The sequence below is a fragment of the Cyprinus carpio genome, chromosome B16 (genome assembly GCF_018340385.1).
Source record: "Cyprinus carpio isolate SPL01 chromosome B16, ASM1834038v1, whole genome shotgun sequence".
In the NCBI taxonomy this organism is placed as follows: domain Eukaryota; kingdom Metazoa; phylum Chordata; class Actinopteri; order Cypriniformes; family Cyprinidae; genus Cyprinus; species Cyprinus carpio.
The window spans coordinates 2624619-2643850 of NC_056612.1; the positions used below are offsets into that span (position 1 = coordinate 2624619).

A 19232-nucleotide genomic window follows, 5' to 3' on the forward strand; every position below is an offset into this window, starting at 1 on the left:
TTTAAATTTGAAACCTCTTTTCCATGCAAAGTCATAGATCACACAGGTCTTTAAGATAACCATTAGCTAGAAGAGCATGACTTAAAAATATGGATTAGACTGCCCGCTATTTGCATTGCATTATAAATGGACCACTTGACCATCCAAAAGGCCAGAAATTGTGACCATTTTGGTCGCATATGCTCCTAAAATTTAATCTGTGTGACCTCAAAATATATTTGGGAGCATTTGTGCAAGTGCATATAATTGTTGTCGTGCGACCTGTTTTCATTTCTCTAAAAACGTTCAGAGTATGTGCCTTCTATGAAACGTTAGGGTACATAACCAATTAAACTTTATCTTTACATTCTTAACTTTAATGCAGATTTTACATTGGTTAATATTAGCTGTCAATCATCCAGTCACTGCTTTCCACTGTCATGAATGTAAAGAGCTGAAGAAGAGAGAAAATAAAAAAAGAAATACTGACAGATTTTTTTTTTTTTTTTTTTTTTGTGAACCACCTAAAGTTACAAATAATGGTGCTGGTAATAGCAATCATGGGGTGAATGTTGATCCAACAGCGGAATAGAAGGTGTACAGTTATCGGAGAGACTGGTTGAAGTCTTCGAGTGGCTCCGCTATGAAAATGGTTATATGCAAAGCATTCACTGTAAAGCCTGTGGGATGGAGTTTGCAGGAAACAGTGTTCGCCTAAGGATTCTACACATTTCGTAATTGTTGTTTTACGATGTGTGGTTTGACATTATCGAATATATTGCAAAATCCAAAATAAAAACACCTACGGAGAGTGCACGCATACATAATGTGAAGTCTATTAGGTTAGATTAGTGTGCATGCACATTTAGAGTGCGCTCTTTCACTGCATGATTCAGTCTATTAAAATGCATCATAAAATTCAATATATGGGGCCTTTATATAATTTCATACAATTAATCAATATCACAAGAGGAGTGCTGTTTTTTCCTCCAAAAATCAGCATGATTACAAATGTGATCGATTGATTTTATACAACTGTTCAATAAACAAGAAGTTAATATTAAGTGACTTACGTTTTAGACACTACATTGGCTGTTTTTGCACTATTTCGCCAACAAAAACAATTCCAAAAACAGTCACAGCACTGTCTTGCATCTCTAAACAACATGAGGGCGTTTCGTTCCTGATGATCTGGTTCAATTGCAATGACTCACTTATTAACAGTGACTTGCTGCCACCCTCTGGCGGTTTTAATTTCACATTTAAAGTTTCAAATATTTCAAATATCAGTATTCAACGTAATCAGTGTGTAAATGCATCTAAATGCCATTTCAGATGCAGCTTCTGTTTTTCCTCTGCATTTCAAGGATGAATTTTGTTGATTGATACTTTCATTTGCTTGAAAACAGCCCAAATATCTTATTATAATTCACTGATTAAATATAAGAATTTGGCTCAAATGATAATGGACACTTACAAAAGTGTCAGGCTTAACAAAAACAAAAACAAACAAAAAAACACTTCAATTTTGCCATTTGTAAAGAATCCCAATACCTTTCATTACAACTTTAAAAATGCAAGTCAATCAAATAATTTCTTAATATCTACTTTAGTACTGTAAAAATACTGTAAAGTCCTGGTAATTTTCTTAATACACCTAAAGCTAAGCTACACACAAGTAGAGGTAAAGCTTTTAAAGATAGTAGGCAAGACGTACTCAAGACTTAATGAGTTAATGAAAATCACCACGAAAGCCACAGTCTAGGTCTCATGCATAAATCAGTTTTACATAAAGAATAGGGTTTTGAGCACTCATCTCTTAGGGGAACTGCAGTATGGAAGATATAGAAATTATGAGCTACAATTGTATTCTTTATTGTGAAACAATGACATTGACCATGTTAATTAAATTAATGAGAACAGTACTGGAGAAATGTGGTCCAATCGAATTATCATGCTGGACTTCTTCAAAGACGAGAGCCATTACCGATCTAAGAGCAGTTTTTAAAGGATAATACTGATCTTCAAATGTCTAAAATAAGGATGATTATTTGTTTTTTTTTGTTAGTGAAGTTTTTCCTTTCCATACATGACTAAATGAAGCAAATAACCTAAGTTAAATACCCCAAGTGTGATGCTAATTTTTAACCATCTCATTCACAAAGCTGCACATTTTGATCCTTCATGTACAGCGGCAATGGGACCCAAAAAGAAGACTAAAAGATCACACTGGTTAGTTTTAATTATTATTATTATTATTATTATTATTATTATTATTATTATTATTATAAGGGTCATGAAACCCCAGACTACTTTTTCTGAGATTTCAGCAGAGGTGTTTATGTTGCACATCATAGAAGACAATCTTAGCATCCAATAATTTTAACTGTTAGAGAAAACTGGTTAAATTTAAGCTTTTCGCGCTATTTTCATCTTCCGGGTTTAAAATCTTCATTGTGCTGATGTCACAATTTGTGACATGGCAATGGACTATAGTACATTGAAGACATCAATTAAATTATTCATGAGACTGCGTGTTCTTATCCTATGAGAAGACGCTTCACTTAATTAGCATGTGTTGATTTGCTATGACAGATGTTTCAGACTGTGAGATGACATCGTGCACATTAACTGAGAGAAACATTCATGGATTGAAGAAGAGTGTTTATTTTTGCTTTGTAATAAGAGTTCAGCACAAACATGATTAATTCACTTGGTGAGCATAACCGTTTTTACAGCTCTGTGACACAACCTGTCTAAACGCTTATATAAATGCCACAGAATAAGCCTTAAAAGTTCTCAGAGGTGCAACAGCGCGTTCATATATATGTTTTCGATGCAGAGTGTAAATGGCAGTGCATTTATTTGTGTTTTTAATTCGATGGGAGTGAAATTAAACTGTATGAATGCAAAGCTGTGTGTGTTGTCTGTCTCCCCTCATCCCCCCTCCCTGCCCACTTTTTTTTTTAGCCTTTTTAAAACTGTGGTGAGAACTAACCAGGGCTGAAACGGGGGGGTTCATGTCCCTTTAACAGTTCATCCAAAAATGAAAATTTGTTGAAAATGTACTCACCCTCAGGCCATCCAAGATCTACATGAGTTTCTTTCTTCAAGGGAACAGGAGACATTTAACATTACATCCATGGCTCACCAGTGGATCCTCTGCAGTCCATAAATTAACATCTTGTGAAGTGAAAAGCTGCTTGTTTGTAAGAAACAAATCTATGAATAAGACATGTTTGAATTTAAAATGCTTTCAGGCTAAAGTCAAGCCCCCTACTCATAATAATGATGGACTGGATTGCTAGTGGATTACTGTGATGTTTTTATCAGATGTTTAGACTCTCATTCTGATGGCACCCATTCACTGCAGAGGATCCAGTGGGGAGCAAGTGATGTAATGCTAAATTTCTCCAAATCTGTTCCCATAAAGAAGCAAACGTATCTACAACTTGGATGGCATGAGGATGAGTACATTGACAGCTAATTTCCACTTCTGAGTGAACACCATGAAAGTAAAAAAGCAGTTCAACAACAGTGCAAAATATGAAGGGGCTCATAAAGAAGCATTGTTCCATTTTTAAATGTCATGGTGAAAAATGTGTGCCTGGTGTAAGTGAACTTTAATATTGCTGCATCCTTCATTCAACTGACTTTATGTAAAAGTCACTGTACTCCACATCCTGTGTAATCTAAATTCACTCTGTTCCCAAAATGATTTTAACAGCCAAATAACAATAAAACAGTATGGATGTGACAGTTTCACTGACATGACTGTAAAATCTTTTCAGCAGATCTTTTGTACAGATAGCACTCCTGCAGGGATGCTAAACAAAAAAAAACTGAAAATGTGCTTTAAAAAAAAAAGGCAAGCAGGCAACAAATACACACTTCTATGCTGAAAGTACAAAGTGATTTCATTCCAGTAGATAGATGCACATTTCCTGTACTCTCCAGAGACTATTACAAAATCTTTCCAAGTTTGTTTGTCTTTTTGTCCTTGTGTGGTGCACCGTTTACTGTTTTAAATGCCCCAGCAGAGTATTTTCTTTTAAACACAGTTATATTGTTATATTGCTCATTGTATTTTTTTCTACCATCACAGAAAGTGTTATTTGTTCACGAATGGGTGATTTCACAAAAACTCAAGAAATGTCAAGGTTATACTTCACACTAAATGTGTTTTGTTTAAAGAAAATAAAGCCTTTTTTTTTGCACTCATTAAGGTTTTGCTAGTGACAATTGCTAGTGTTTTTCCCCTAACTGCCAAGTGAACAAATCTTATTTCTATTACTGTAATTTGATTTTATAAAGTATATTTGTCAAGTAGGACTGTACATCATGATAGTTTTTTAATTCATAATTTAAATTTTCATGTAAAAACTTACATATATCATTGTGCTAAGACAGGATGGTTTGATTATTGTAATGACCGTGATTAGAATGCCATTAAAATAATTATATTTTTATAATTATTATTTAACCTATAATTTATATGGTGTATTATGTGATCGCTTACTATGATTATTTTATCTTGGACAATGTGTCATTGTATTTACAGCCTGTCTGACAGATTATTTATCCATTCTTTTGAAATATCTACCTAAATTCTGTTCAGTATGTTGGTCTGACACTGGAGAGCCTCAGAGAAACTCATAAATCCAGCCACACTCTCAATATGTCAGATTAAATACATACTCTAAGCATATGGATACTGTTTTGCATAATGCTGTCAAGTAAACATCAGTCCCTTGAAATTGTCTTAAGTAATTAGAATAATACGGATTTATACATTTGAAATGTAAACGTTAGTATCACAAACCATCCTAAAATCAGCCTGTTAAATAAAAAGGTATTCAATAAGATTTTCAGCTGTTATATTTTTTAAGCGTCCCATCAATCTGCAATTTTCTCCTGTAAAAGCAATAGCCTTTAAATGAGCTTTATCATCTAATCTCCCCTACTTTTCATTGCTCTAAATATATTTGAATCAGCAGCAAATGTCATGATTTATAAAGTACAAATGTGAAATATTAATAGCTGCTCTTCACACTGTCAGGTTTAATGATAGTGAATGGGCAGCCTTTTAACTTTTCTGTTGTTGACTTTAGAGTGACACGTGCAGAGAATAGTGGAGAGACGGGCACACAAAGGCCATCCCACATCTAAAGGTGTCAGTGGGATAGCTGCCTTCCAAATGTCAACTACGTGAGGAACATTAGAACAGGATGTAAGTCTGGTACTACAGTGCTCAATGTTGGCACAGGGGACCACCGCTATCACTGAAGATTACTCATCAAAAACAGAACGTACTACCTGCATTCTGAGCCTACAGTTTTGTAATACCACTTAAAAATTGACTATAAAGGCATTACCCACCAAAAAAGAGAAAAAAAAGAAAGAAAAAAAATAGTAGTTTTTCATGACCATGTACTGTAAATACAATGTCACACTTTCTACCATAAATTAGTCATTACAGTCACATAATCCACCAAAAACAATGTATAGTTTTATATATATATATATATATATATATATATATATATATATATATATATATATAGTGGTGGGCCGTTATCGGCGTTAACGTGCTGCGTTAACGTGAGACTCTTATCGGCGATAAAAAAAATATAGCCATTAATCGATTCTCAAAGTTGGGTTGGGAGCTGGGTCTATACTACGCAAGCTATGATGACTTTCACCGTGATAGTTTAGCGCAGATGTATACCTAGACAAATTGCACCGTAGGGGGCGAGAACGAGTCTTCGAACCTGTGTGTATGCCTACTGTGAAATTACCAAGCTTCCCAAAAAATCATCGACAAGACTCTCGCCTGTTTCACACATACTCCGTCTGCAGTGCGTATGCAGTCCGTGTGCGTTACGTGTGTGGTGCAGAAGCAGCACGGACTCATTGTGCTTTCACACAGGACGCGTTTGCAGTACCGCGGCTGTTTAGTCCACAAACACAACATTTGTTCATTATTCTATATTTCAAACCATGTAAAAAAAATAAAATAAAAAATTGTGACTCTTATCACAGAACAGTAACAATCTTTCATAATCATAGACATTAGTTTAAACTTAATAAATATAAACAACATATTATTCATGCATTTGACTTCTAGGTTTGTATAATAAGTTGATCAAGAAAGCGGCAAAACATTTAAACACAACAATTAGCCTACTTTTCTTGTTGGTATATCGCAAATATTTAAATTTAAAGCACCACTGACAGAAACAGTCGACTCTCGTGCCTTTTGCATTTAAATCTTTATTACAAGCAATCGCACGGTTCTTAATGAACTTTGTTTTTCTGCTTCCATAAAAGTGCATAGGCCTATATCATGTTGCCTCGTTTATCTAAAGGTGCTCTTTTTCTTGTTTTAGACCTAGCCAAAAACCCATGTGTTGCATGTATAATACAGAAGCCTTTAATTAGTATTCATTTATTGTGAAATTACTGCATTTCCGTGTCAATCCATGTTAATTTTTACCGCGAACAATGCGCTGTCATTTTAATTCAGCACATGCAGCACAGCAAAAATAGACTCGGTACGTAAACGATCGCTGCACTGCTGCAGACGCACCGCTCTTGGAACACACTGATGGACCACAACCGCGTGAACGCTGGAATCCGTTAACATGGGTGCGTAAAAATAAAATAAAAAATGCAACGCATACGCACTGCAGACGGAGTATGTGTGAAACAGGCGTAAGGTTGTTTGCAACTTGTGCAATGCGGAATTAGTTTACTGTAGGAGTTCTTCCAGTCTCAAGTACCACCTAAACGCAAAGCATCCCTTAGCTAATGCGGAAGACGCCGGGCCAAGCAATGTAGCGCAGGGGAAGAGTCGTCGTCAAACTACTATGTTTGAGTGCAGCACAGCTCTATCAGTACTAACAAGTACATCTTATTGAACATAATTTGAATGCCTTCGGCAGAATTCAAATGAGCCATTTTAATCTAGATTAATCTAGATTAATTCCAAGATTTCAGTGAGATTAATCTAGATTAAAAAAAATAATCTATGCCCACCACTATATATATATATATATATATATATATATATATATATATATATATATATATATATATATATATTTTTTTTTTTTTTTTTTTTTTATGTTTTCATGCCTCTAGACACAGTGTGGTGGACACAGACCAGCACATCTGGTCTGTGTCCACATAGGTTTATATGGAACAATGTCACGCTACCTGTCCACGTTGGCTTAGTTTGGTCAGTTATTATCTAATGAATACAATTTCACTATTTTTCTGTTTACAGCTGTCAATGTTTAACACCGCACTTTTTTATGGTGGAATACTGGGAGAAATCTTTTCAGTTTGACATTATAACTAGTTTCTTTTCTGTGTGATTTCTAACAATGTATCAAAATATTTGGTGCAGATTGGAACTAATTGTACGTCACACACATTACAATTGCTTTACTCACTGTAACTTGCTTTAATGGCGGATGTTTGTCTACCTTTGAGTGCAGGTGACGACACGTTCGAGCTGCATTCGGTGAGATTCGTGGAGAAGCAGATTCGGGTCCTGGAGCAGAGGCAGGCCCAGCTGAGAGAGCGGAGAGCCGCGCTGGAAACCTCCCGGGCTGATACTCACAAGTCCAGGGTAAGTATACTGCGCGCTGCTAACAGTCCCACCACCTCCACGCCGTGTGTTTCTCTGCACAGGCCCGGTGCACCCAGGACGCGATCTGCCCAGATGTCCTTCACTCCGGCGCCGGGACACCACAGAACCTGGGTGCATCCGCAGCGGAGGACGCGAGCCAGGCCCCGGGCGATGACTTCTCCCCCTCCGGTCTTCGAGATCTCCACACGGAACCGCTTCTCTCCCCTCCGCGAGACGGAACGCGACGGTGTGATCGTCGGAGACTCCATCGTCCGACACGTCCGTGCTACGTTAGCCGAAGGTAAAGTGCACACTCACTGTCTCCCTGGTGCTCGTGTTCTCGATGTTTCTGCGCAGATACCCGTGATCCTGAAGGCAGACGAGAGCCCCAGAGTGGTCGTGCTTCACGCCGGGGTTAACGACACCACGCAGCGGCAGACGGAGACGCTGAAGAGGGACTTCAGGAGCCTGATCGAGACGGTTCGCAGCACGACGCCCGCGGTGACGATCATCGTGTCAGGACCACTGCCCACGTATCGACGAGGAGACAAAAGGTTCATTAGACTTTTTGCTCTAAATGAATGGTTATTGTCATGGTGTAAAGAACAGAAACTGCTCTTTGTTAATAATTGGAATCTTTTCTGGGAGCGACCTAGGCTTTTTCGCGCTGATGGCCTGCACCCCAGCAGAGTCGGAGCAGAAGTCCTGTCGGACAACATCTCCAGGACTCTACGCTCCATTCCTATTTTCAAATAACTGCTATGATGGCTTTTGTTCTACCCGCTTAAATGCTAGAAGTACTTGCACTGTCCAGTCTATTAAGACTGTGTCTGTTCCCCGAATAGTGAGGTCAAAATATAAATTTAATGTAGGATCTAGAAAAAATTCTTATCGTGATTAAACCGGAAAAACAAAACGCTAAATGAACAAAAACAATTTTTAAAGTTTGGGCTCATAAACATTAGATCACTCACACCCAAAGCAGTTATTGTAAATGAAATGATCACAGATAATAGTTTTGATGTACTCTGCTTGACTGAAACCTGGCTAAAACCAAATGATTATATTGGTCTAAATGGGTCTACTCCACCAAACTACTGTTATAAACATGAGCCCCGTCAGACTGGTCTTGGGGGAGGTGTTGCAACAATATATAGTGATATTCTCAATGTTACCCAGAAAACAGGATACAGGTTTAAATCATTTGAAATACTTATGCTTAATGTTACACTGTCAGATATGCAAAAGAAATCTATTGTATCTCTTTCTCTGGCTACTGTGTATAGACCACCAGGGCCATATACAGAATTCCTAAAAGAATTTGGAGATTTCCTCTCAGACCTGTTGGTTACCGCTGATAAAGCGCTAATTTTCAGAGATTTTCACATTCATATTGATAATACAAATGATGCATTAGGACTTGCGTTTACTAACTTATTAAACTGTTTTGGAGTAAAGCAAAATGTCACCGGGCCCACTCATCGTTTTAATCATACGCTAGATTTAATTATATCGCATGGAATCGATCTTACTGACATAGATATCGTACCTCAAAGTGATGATGTTACTGACCATTTCCTTGTATCGTGCATTTTGCGTATTGATGACAATAACTATATAGCTTCGCGTTATCGTCCGGGCAGAACTATTGTTCCAGCCACCAAAGACAGATTCGCAAATAACCTGCCTGATTTATCTCAACTGCTCTGTGTACCCATAAATACGCATGAACTAGACAAAATGACTGGCAACATGGGCACTATCTTCTCTAATACATTAGAAGCTGTTGCCCCCATCAAATTGAAAAAGGTTAGAGAAAAAACGTACTGTGCCATGGTACAACAGTAATACCCACTCTCTCAAGAAAGAAACTCGTAGTCTTGAGGGCAAATGGAGAAAAAATAACTTGGAAGCAGGGGCGGACTGGCCATCGGGAGCACCGGGACATTTCCCGGTGGCCTGATGGTCATTCTGGCCTGCCGGCTGCCGCTGTGCAGTCGATCAGGCTGACGTGCAATAGGCTGGGATGCAACTGCGAATTAATTGACGGATTTATGAATCTACGAATCAGGCGATCGCGGAGTGAAAATGACACAACCACATGACCCAACTTCAGCGAAGCACTGCCTAATTGGCTATATCCAGATGTAGGCTTCATCTTAGAAAACCGTGCAAAAAACGGAGCGTAAAAGCAAAGGAGGAGCAGAGCGGGAACGTATAAAAAAGAGAAAAGCCCTGGCCACAGACGCATTAAGTTGATGCAAAATCCCAGCCATGTTAACCAGTAAGGGAGCAGGTCGGTCAGCATTACATTTACATTATATTTATTAGGGGTGGGACGGTTCACTGAAAAAATCGAACAGGGGTGCGTTTCCCAAAACCATAGTTGTTAACTCAGTTAGCAACTTTGTTGGTTGCAATGCAATTTCCCATTGCCAACCAACTAAGTTGCTAACAGGTTAGCAACTATGGTTTTGGGAAACGCACCTCTGTTCGGTTCTCCACACACGGTTCGGCACGCGCTGGAAACGCTGTTCAATTTAAATCTGACAAAGCATCTATAAATAACACGTACAACAAACAGGGTTCAGTTAATATATGTTTCTGTTGATGGATGAACATTCTGGCTTCCCAGACATTACAACAACAGCGATGAAAAAAAAAAAACCCGTGGCCACACCATTCACTCTTGTTCAATACGAATACGAACACTGGATTATTTTAAAGTGACAGTCTTTATATTAATCGAACAGCAACAACAAAGAAATCACTCACTGCTCTTGATTGAAAAGCTTTTGTACCTTTAATAAAGATTTATCTTTAATTTGTAGTCCAAAATGCAATGCTGTTTTACATTTGATTACTTTATTCAATTTATGTACGTAAAAACTATGCTATACCTACCTGGAAGTCAGTTTATTTTATTTGTAGCTTTACTCTATTGTATTTATTTGTGCTGTTGCTTGTAGTTAGAATATTCTTAATAATATGATAAAATATATATTTTTTGAAAGTATCGTTTTTCCATAAACAAAGCACATACAACGGTAGCGAAACAGTGACTCTAAAACTGTGAAACAAACCTAACCATGAAAAAGTTGAACTGTTCCACACCTTATATTTACGTAATCATTTGGCAGACGGACGCTTTCATCCAAAGAGACTTACAATAGATACAAACTATTCTAAAAAAATATTACAAATATATATAATGATAGAAGTTTTAAAAGAGCATCTTTATGACAAACTAGAACACTGTTTTACACTGTATTGTAAAACAATACTGTTTAGTCACAGTATTTTTTTAGTGCCAAATTTGACCAGAAATTTTGATTTTCCATTTCTAGCCTACAATATGTAGTCTAGTCTACAATGTTTATTTATTTATTTTGAAGGTGAGGAAGGAAGCAACAGTAGCACTAGTGCTCCAAGTGCTCCTGCTGTTAAACAAAAGGGGGTGGACAGTTCAGTTTTTGAGTCAGAGCAGGAACCTTCCGGTAAAGTTTAAGCTATAAGCAAAACTAAACATGCTGGCTATACTCTTAGAACAATATGTGCTTTTATGATTTATAAGATCATCAGTAGTAGGACTGTGATCATGGGGACATACAATTGATGGCTGCACAATTAATATAGATTATTGAAAGTGCTTATTTCATATAGCAGAGAAACTAGATGTGCAGAGTGAGAAAGAGAGGGATTCAGGGAAAGATGATATAGATGGTGGATTCCTAGTGAGTTTTTGAGGGTTTATTTATATATCCATTCATATTATGTATGGTAGTCTACCTGTTACATCAACTAACAGGGTTAGCCTACAAGTTTAGCAGTCTGGTGGACACATGAATTGGGTGGTGGCGACTGCACCAACAGAGGTGGCCTGGGGTGGAGTCAAATTCCCGGCCTGATTTACTGTCCCAGTCCGCCACTGCTTGGAAGTTTTTAGAATTGCGTGGAAAAACAGTATGTCCAGCTATAGACAGGCTCTAAAAACTGCCAGGGCCAAGCATATCCACAAACTCATAGAAAACAACCAAACAATCCAAGGTTTTTATTTAGCACAGTGGCTAGATTAACAAATAACCAGACGCCACCCGATCTAAATATTCCCTCACAGTTAAATAGTAATGACTTTATGAATTTCTTCACTGATAAAATAGATAACATCAGAAATACAATAACAAATGTAGATTCCACAGCATTTAATACTTTAGTTTTATCCATCGCACCCAAAGATAAACTGCAGTGCTTTACAACTATAGGACAGGAAGAGCTAAATAAACTTATAACTGCATCTAAACCAACAACATTTTTATTAGATCCTGTACCCACTAAATTACTGAAAGAGTTGTTACCTGTAGCAGAAAAACCACTTCTTATTAACTCGTCGTTATCTTTAGGTCACGTCCCAAAACCATTCAAGCTGGGGGTTATTAAGCCTCTTATTAAGAAACCACAACTAGATCCTAGTGAACTGGCAAATTACAGACGCATTTCAAATCTTCCCTTTATGTCTAAAATTTTAGAAAAAGTTGTGTCTGCTCAATTGTGCTCCTACCTGCAAAAAAATAATCTCTATGAAGAATTTCAGTCGGGTTTCAGGCCCCATCATAGCACAGAAACTGCACTTGTTAAAATTACAAATGACTTGCTTCTTGCATCAGACCAAGGCTGCATCTCATTGCTAATTTTACTTGATCTTAGTGCTGCGTTCGACACCATAGATCAGGACATACTCATAGATAGATTACAAAACTATATAGGTATCCAAGGGCAGGCTTTAAGATGGTTTAGATCCTACCTGTCCGATCGCTACCACTTTGTTTATCTAAATGGGGAGTCATCTCATGTATCACCAGTAAAATATGGAGTGCCACAAGGATCTGTCCTAGGTCCTCTGCTATTTTCAATATACATGTTGCCCCTTGGAAATATCATTAGAAAATACGGGGTTAGTTTCCACTGTTATGCTGATGATACTCAACTATATATCTCAACAAGACCAGGTGAAACTTCTAAATTATCTTAGCTAACAGAGTGTGTTAAAAATGTGAAAGATTGGATGACCAATAATTTTCTCCTATTAAATTCAGATAAGACAGAGATATTACTTATTGGACCAGAAAACATTACACAGAATCTCGTAGATTACAATTTGCAATTAGACGGATGTACTGTTACTTCCTCTACAGTCAAAAATCTGGGTGTTATATTAGACAGTAACTTGTCTTTTGAAAATCATATTTCCCATGTTACAAAAACAGGCATTTTTCCATCTTAGAAACATTTCCAAGCTACGAAACATGTTACCTGTTCCTGATGCAGAAAAGCTAGTTCATGCATTCATGACCTCTAGACTGGACTATTGTAATGCACTTTTAGGTGGTTGTCCTGCATCTTCAATAAACAAGCTACAGGTAGTCCAAAATGCAGCGGCTAGAGTCCTTACCAGGTAAAGAAAATATGATCATATTACCCCAATTTTACAGTCTCTGCACTGGCTACCTATTAATTTCCGTATCAGTTACAAAATATTATTACTTACTTATAAGGCCCTTAATGGTTTAGCTCCTGCATACTTAACTAGTCTTCTACTATGCTACAATCCATCACGCTCCCTAAGGTCACAAAACGCTGGACTTTTGATAGTACCTAGGATAGCAAAGTCCACTAAAGGAGGTAGAGCTTTTTCGCATTTGGCTCCCAAACTCTGGAATAGCCTTCCTGATAATGTTCGGGGTTCAGACACACTTCCTCTGTTTAAATCTAGATTAAAAACACACCTTTTTGGCCAATCATTCAAATAATGCATCTTATAATTTTGGACTGCAGTTATATCTGATCAAATGCGCATTTTTATTCTTTAACTTGGGTTAAACTAATTAATTTTACTTGGCTGGAACAGCAGCTACGCTAATTATGTCTCTATTTGTTTCTCTGTTTTGCCACGGGATTTACATATCGTGGTAACTAGGATTTACACAAGCTCCAGTCTGGATCCAAGAACACCTGAGAAGAGATGATACCAACCCCTCAGAGGACCTCAGATGATGCTTACCCAGAGACAACATACAGAACTACCACATTTTGCTCTAAGTTTGATTGCATAATTGCTGTTAATAGTGTTAATCGTCTGTTTGTTTACGTATTTTATTGATTTTTCTGAACATTTCTGCCGTATACACATAAACTGACAGTCACCACTGATAAGCTACTACTAAATATTGTAGAAACTTAATTTTCTGTAAAGTTGCTTTGCAATGATTTGTATCGTAAAAAGCGCTATACAAATAAACTTGAATTAATTGGAGTGATAGCCAAGCGTTCGTGTTCACACAACCACAAAAATCCCTAGCACTTTATCAAAAACAAAGAACAAGTCATTATTTTTATTTATTTTTTAATAATTTTTTAAGACTCTTAAGTTCACCATTTTCTTATGTTTGTGGTAATATACACTGGTGGTCAAAAGTTTGGAATAATTAAAATATGTTATGAAAAAAGTCTCATATAAAAAATGGCAGACAGCATACCGAGGGCCGAGGGCAGAAATATGCTAATATGGGATAGTCTGTCATCGGTCATGGGCAAATTAGTGAATGGATTTTTATCATTTACAATGCTAAGATACATTTATATGCAAACAAGATCCAATGCCCAATTAAAAATAAATAAATAAATAAACACATAATGAAAGATTGTGTGTTTCTACCTACCTTGAGGATTTGTGCATGAATATCATACCAGAACACTGTTGACCTAAAAGGCCTTTAGATTCCTGGTGGATTCAATGAATGTGGTATGACTGTGTGATCTTCTGCTTGCAAAACATATCTACTGTACTAGTGAGCTTTATTCACAGTGGACTGCACTCTAGGGTCACAAATAAGCAATTGTGCATGTTATAATTAATTAATGTGTCGGCAGTCTTGCAAATATGAACTTTAATGCTGAGGCACGAGGTTACAATGTAGTGTGATCCAATTTCCTTTGTGGACAGGTTTTTATCAGTTCTCTGATCTTTGACAGAATTTATAATTTATGCTGCTGTACAGTTACTGCACTGAACCAGACAAAGACAAGGTAAGCCAAGCTTCAAACTATACATTATGTGTGTGTGTGTGTGTGTGTGTGTGTGTGTGTGTGTGTGTGTGTGTGTGTGTGTGTGTGTGTGTGTGTGTGTGTGTTGCAAACCACCATAATCTGTCCCGTCACAGTTATAATGAACCAAAAATATTTGTACACTTTTTACATTTATTTAGTTATTTATTTATTTTAACTCTGCATCATCCATACATTTTTCATGTTTGGCCAAAGAGTTTTGTAAGTCAGGTTTTTATTTTGAATGCACCAAGAACCCAGCAACTGAGAGCAGACACACAGAAGCTCCCATTCTCAATCTTTAGCAATTTACTGTTAAGTAAATTATGTATGCATGTATAATAGTGTTTGGCTTTTTATCAGTAGTAATAGAAAGGCAAATGATGTAATACTTTCAGTCTCCATCTTTTATCATTTAAACAAGTCTGAATATTTAATAAACCGTTAATTCCAAGACCCTCTGAAATGTATATTTGTAGCTTCCATAAAACCATTTGTACTCTGCGAGTGACAACATTGACAGTAACTAAAGATAACTTAAGATAAAACTGGTTGTAGAAGAAAACATTATACTTCAGATATACATTTCTATAAATAAATGTATAGATTTATTTACAAACATTTCTCACCTCGTTTTGTAGTTCGTCATCACTCTTTGTGGAAGCAAGCATCTCAAAAAGAGAGGTGGAGAGCTCTTCGGCACTGGACGACACCATATTCCCCTTGTTCAGGTATTTCTCCACCTCTTGTGTCAGGATGGAGCTGTCTGGGTTTCTCCGCTCCAGTTCATCCGCTGAGTAAGCATCATCTCTGTCACCCCCATCCCTCCGCTCACCAACATGATTATTAAGGTAGCTTTGAAAGTCCATGACCTGCTCCATATCAGTCCCCTCTGACCAGGGCAGAGTATCCTGAGCATCTAGCACATATGTGTCAAATGAGAAAGCAATGTTCTGTCCAAAGATAGAACTACAGTTCACCGTCTTGAGAGAACTCTGTTTATGGATGAAAGCATCCACCTGAGATCCTCCAATCTGGGCCACTAATCAATCCACAGCTGCACAAGACAACTCGGCTGCAGAGGCCGGAAAGGGTTCAAACATCTGTTTTATGGCCCTGGTTTCCTCTTGACCAATCTGGTCTTTGTTGTGGAATGTTTTAAACAATAAGACTCTGGCACTTTCAATGGTGTCCTGCCCATAATCCATACCAACTGCAAAAATTGTAAAAGAAACATACAATATTTTGTTTATATGCACAAAAACACAAATGCAGATGTTCAAATACAGACTATACTACTAAGTGAAACAGTTTATTAAGAGCTAAAACTTTTTTTAGCATATTGCTATGCAGGTGCTAAGCTTTTTGGGTTTTTTTTTCCTAGGGTATTGCTAGGTGATTGTTCACTACAGCCCCTTTACAGACACATCTTAGTGTTAAACTTTGACAGTATCTTTATAATAACCAAGCTAATTTCTTCTAAAATCTCATTTAGGAGCAAAGATAGCAAGTATCTGTAAAATGCCACCTGCTCCTGTGATATGGATTATTACGCTTGCTTTAACAAGCACTGCTAATACCTTCAGAGTCTTCTAAAACCACATGGTAGCTTTGTGTAGAACAGACTATATTTAAGCCTAAATGTAAGAATATTTTTTAAAAATCACCATTCGAAATTCAACAAAAGAGAGTAAGTCATGCTGTTTTGCAATGTCAAGAGGATGAGAATTTTCAATTCTGGGTAAACTATCCTTTAATGCGTGTTATGCCCATTATTTAAAGCTATCACTTACTTGTTATTATCTGGAGTGTGAAGAGGTGTAGAAAAGAGACAAGAAGAGGTTGTGCAAAATGGCTTGAAGGAGACTTTGTATGAGTCAGAGACATGGTACTGTATCTGAGTCATGGCATATGAGAACATTAGGGGACTCAGTGCTGGACAGTTTTTGTGTGGATATTTCAGTCTCTACAAACTCTACAGTGTGCCCTTTAAATAACAAGAAGCAGACTGCAAAGAACTTGAAGGACCTCCGGATAAAGAAAAGTTTGGAAGAGGATGGCGCAGCAGCTAAAGAAGCAACACTGTGAAAATGAAAACTCACAGCAAGAAGATCAAGCCAGGAGGCATGAGTTTGCATGTTCTTCCCTTGTTTACATGGGTTTTTATACTGGTGCTCTGGTTTCCCCCCACAATCAAAAGATATGCTGCAAAGGAGATACTAAATGGTCTATGGGTGTGAGTATGCATGTGTGTCCTGTGATGGACTGGCCATCTGTCCAGGGTGTTTCCCCAGCCAATGGCCCAAGACACTAAGATAGGTACCAGCATCCCTACAACCCTACAGAGGACATGGATAGAAAAATGGATGGTCTGATCTAGGGGTGGGCGATATCTCGATATTTAAAATATATCGAGATATTTTTTAAACACGATATGGATTTTGACATATCGTATATATCTATATATTGTTTATATTTAATTCTGATTCCGCCACTTTGCTTGTTTGTCTTCTCTGTGCTGTGCTCGCCACCGCCTCCTTGATTTTGTTCCCCCTCCCCTACTGTAGGGTCCTATGATTTCCGCGATGCAGAAAACGCTGACGGAATCACAGAATCCAGTCATGAAAACGGAATTTATGGTTTAACGCGGAATGTCACGGAATTTGTCAAATTTTGAATGAATTAATCAAAAGTAGGTCATTGCACTCACATCAAATCGCGATATGGACTAATATCTGTAAATATTAAGCCGGAAAAAGTCTATTTAAATATGAATCCTTTATGTTGTGTGTGTCTGTGTTAATGAATGGCGCAGAAGCGCTTCTTCGTTTTATTAACGTACACACACTGAAGCGCGCGTGACGCTCGCGGTGATTTCAGCGTCTGTCTTCTCTCTAAATGAGGATGTGAACACATGAACAACATCTCCAGAAATGCACTGAGAGTCATTTCATGAGCATCTGACCATTTGATTTCAGTAAAACTAGCGTCATATCACATCATAGACTGTAGTATCACATACACAGAACTGTAACGGTAAACCCATCAAAATAAAAGTATTTGCCAGAAATCTATTACTAGCCTATTGTTCAGCAGAATGTACATAGCCTACTACTACTACTAATATTAAAATGAAACGAACATTATTTAAGGAATAATCACACAACATTTCTTCCATGTATTATTTTTAATAGTAAATCCCCTTTGTTTACCAAAAAAAAAAGTTTGCTTAATTTTCAATAATTAAATGAATGTTTTATGCCTTCATTTGATAACCAGAAAAATGTGAATAGACAGAATTTCAGAGTGGAAAAAACATTTCACATAAGGCTATTTTAAGATTTTTTTTTTAACAAATTAAGTTGTTTTTATGCATTTAAATAATTACACTTACTTAAACACAGAATTAGGTAACAAGAAAACATATGAAGAAAAAAATAAAACATTTCATAGGGCCCTAAACATGTAATATTTGGCATATTTGTTTTTGCAGTAGTTTTTGGGGGGTTATTTTTCCTGTAAAGATATCGAGATATATATTGTATATCGAGAAATAGCAAAATATAATGAGATATATTTTTTGCTCCATATCGCCCAGCCCTAGTCTGATCCTTCTTAGAGACCACTAGAAGGCAATAGCCTCCATGTCTCCTATGCCCAAACTGTCCCTCTCTGCTGCAGAATCTGAATCATTTTTATAAGCAGCATTTGGGTACCTCTGGTCTGCCAATTAATCTACAAGATTATTTTCCAATGGTCGTGCATTATGGAAAGAAGCAAGTCAGATTTAATATCCTTTAACATTAATTCTTTCGAGAATGCTAAATGATCTCATAGTGTAGATGCCAAGATGAAGGTACCTTGAAGATCAGGCTGAGAGACAGTACAAAAGATCCTGAACATTCTGAAAGCTGAGAGTACCTTGAGATGAAGGTTTGCTTGCAGAAGCATAACCTCAATGGAGGTTTTTCTGTTGAGTGCCTTCCAGGAAGTAGACTGAGAACGTTGCATATCTATCACGGTCTTCTACCGCATAGGCGGGAGACTGAGAACATTGTTGTATCTGGAACAGAGAGTCTCAGTGTGGATTATTTCTGTTTTTGTTATTTTACCTCATAGACCAGTGGTTCTCAACCTTTTTTTCCAACGGGCCGCACTATGGTCCAAGTGCAAGTCTCGCGGCCCGCACGCATATCATTTACATATTACGTCACCAATACAAACCAACCTGATTTATAATATTATAGCCTAAATATTATGATATTTAATCAATTACATTCATTGAAATAAATTAATAATTCTACTCCCCATAAATAAAACACCTGATGCTGTCGGGAGCTGACCAATTTTGTGAAATTCGGCTCGAAAGGAGTAACAGCACAATGAAGTTTATTGATTATAAGTTGCAGTCTGTAAGACGCGCACGGGAGCATGACTTGACGCGCGACATTGCAGAAAATGTGCGTTCACAAATGTAGCCTATGTTGATCCAAATATGGAAAGCACTTTCGAATTT

At 37.3% G+C, this 19232-nt stretch overlaps 1 protein-coding gene across 1 annotated transcript in view; it reads right to left on the reverse strand.

The window, feature by feature from the left end:
* Positions 1–19232, reverse strand: part of LOC109094733 (activating signal cointegrator 1 complex subunit 3-like) — a 154284-nt gene that overhangs the window by 114878 nt on the left and 20174 nt on the right. Inside the window, exon 4 of the mRNA XM_042740349.1 lies at positions 15346–15929. The gene's annotated coding sequence lies outside the window, so the exon portion shown is untranslated. The remainder of the gene's footprint in view (positions 1–15345; positions 15930–19232) is intronic.